The 2,482-nt window shown below is 37.8% G+C and overlaps 1 protein-coding gene across 4 annotated transcripts in view; it reads right to left on the bottom strand.

Moving 5' to 3' along the window:
- Nucleotides 1–2,482, bottom strand: part of DNAJB6 (DnaJ heat shock protein family (Hsp40) member B6) — a 67,297-nt gene that overhangs the window by 33,993 nt on the left and 30,822 nt on the right. The window lies entirely within an intron of this gene.

Here is a 2,482-nt window from a genome sequence, read left to right as displayed (position 1 = left end):
GTTACCAAACTGGAAACAATGCAGATTTCACATTTGATGTTCAACATTCAATAAAAGGAGGAACTGAAGCCATCTGAACGTACCACGCCATTTGTTATTACCAGATAAAAGACAAGCATCCTTACTGTAATCTTCCCAATCTAAGCGTTAATATTTAACCTGTCAGAATTAACATTCAAGTTTTACGAAAGCATTCATCTTTATTCTCAGTGCCTGTGAGCCTGCAGCTACAGTTGTGTTTTTTTCCCCTTTTTCTATGACGTTTCATTCAAAGTTGGCTGCACTGAAAGGAATAGCTGAAAGAGCTCTCATCTGTGATTCAGTAGAAAGGATAAGCTACAGAGCAAACTAAAGTATTAAGAGTTATTACTGTAAGCCTCCAAAATACATTCTCCTATTGTCAATTTTAAGTAAACCTCAAAAGTTATTTCTGATTTTCAAAATGAACCCATAATACTGCAAATGCCAGCATTATTTCAAATGCCAGAAAAATGAAGAGACAGTTCCACTAAATGACATCCTTTTAATAAAACTTTTTATTTACCTTCTGAATTAAATGTAGTTTAATCCTCGCCATTACATTTTGAAGCTGACATCTGCTCAAGCAGAAGACTTCAGCTCCCTTTGTGCAGAAGATAATTAGCACTTGGGCCAGCAGTGCAATCTGCCTCACCCCAAGACATCCTATTTGGATACTTCAGATTTGGATACTACCACATCCAGACTACCGCATGTATTTTAGACACAGTAAGCATGACAGGGGATATAGTACTCGTGGGGGTTTTCAATTAACTTCCTACCAGCTGCTGTAGGTAAGATAATACCTAATCCAGCAGGAAGCTTGCCAGAGCAAGGTTAGTTTTCAGAGAAGTTTCAGTGAGTTTGAATCAGCAGTCAGCTCACGTGGGTTCAGAGTTATAGGTCACATGGTCACAGCATTTTTTTTCTTGTTTTCATTTTCTTTTTCCTGACAGTAACATCTCAAAATCAGAGCTTATGGTATAGAACAACCATTTTCTGCTCTAACTTTTTAGTAGCACCCTTCACTGAACGATGAAGTCTGATCAAGCAGTAGATCCACTACGATTAAGAATTCCAAAGGTACAGTTTGCAACATAAAGTAAACTTGCTTGGTTCCAACATTAATGCAGCATAAGGACCATTTCAGCATTTTGGGTGAAAGATAAAAAGCTTTTTACTTAACCACCACTTGAAGACAAGCAATAACAAGAAGAAAACCCAAACTATCTATGTTTAGTACTATGTAAAACAAGTTTGAAGTCACAATTCAGTCCCAAAGTAAACAAGACCAGAGAGAACAGACAGTATAAAAAAAGCTTTCTTATGTCAAAAAAAGCAGTTTCCAAGTCCAGGTTACAGTTCACTAGCAGGTCACTGATGTCTGTATTGCAATCACCCTGTGAGATCACTGACCTAAAATAAGCCTAAGTTCTAAGACATCAGGACCGAAGAGAAAGGTTTTCCAAAAGCACTTTTGAAATGCTTCCCCCAAAAGGCTAACGAGAATTCTAATACTACGTTAAAGTAAGGGATTGCATTCCTATAGAGTGCTTTTGAAAAGTTCCCTGGTCATAAGCAGCATACAACTGTAACACCATGTGAAATGCCAACAACCAACTTCGAGGTAGACAAAATCTTTTTTACAAGCACAGATGAAACTAAGGCAAAGTAGGAAGCAAGCTCACTTTCCAAATAGAACAGAAGCAGATTCAGGAACAGAGCTTGGGTTTCAAAAAAAAATCTAACTTCCCTTATCACTGGGCAATCCCACACCTAAATGCAACACAGACAAGCCTCCACTTACACCTACAGCTAAAACACTTAGAGGCAAGCAAACAAAACGGCCAGACACGAATACTGACAGAGAAGTATAAAAACACTGGGCTTGTTTAGAGGCTATTTTGGTTTTTAAAGTCTTTTCCAAGTCTTGTCTTCAGCATTTGAAGACACAGTCCATTAATCACAAGCTGATACAGGATGTCTTTACGAATGCTAGGTACACTTAGCAGAGCTTTCTTTCTTATACCACAAAACATCTGTGATTCAACACAGAAAGTCTTTTAAGAACTAAGAACTACAATAGCTGCAACAATTTTAAAATGTGAAGCATTCTAAGGCAAAAAACTAAATTTCTTCCGTAAAGCAAAGTAAAAGGGTAGCTGCCATGCAAAGAGAATCTTATGTTAGTGTATTGCATTGAAATTACTGCCATGCACAGAGACATAAAAGAGGTTGCACCAAGGAAAAGCATTACGAAGTTATTGTATTCTACCAGTGAACTTTGAAGCAGAGCAGGAAAGAGTAAGTGACACAGCAGGTTCAAGAACTCCATCTTAGTTTTTTCAAACCACTGGAGGTGGTTCGTTTTAAACTGGGTGGTGTCCCCAAACACTCAAAATCAATCCCTCATTTGTGAAGAAATTGTACTTTTAATCATACAGTACCCATTTTTGACAGCTCT

The sequence above is a fragment of the Anser cygnoides genome, chromosome 2, assembly GCF_040182565.1.
Source record: "Anser cygnoides isolate HZ-2024a breed goose chromosome 2, Taihu_goose_T2T_genome, whole genome shotgun sequence".
NCBI lineage: Eukaryota > Metazoa > Chordata > Aves > Anseriformes > Anatidae > Anser > Anser cygnoides.
This window is presented reverse-complemented; position numbering and strand designations above follow the sequence as displayed.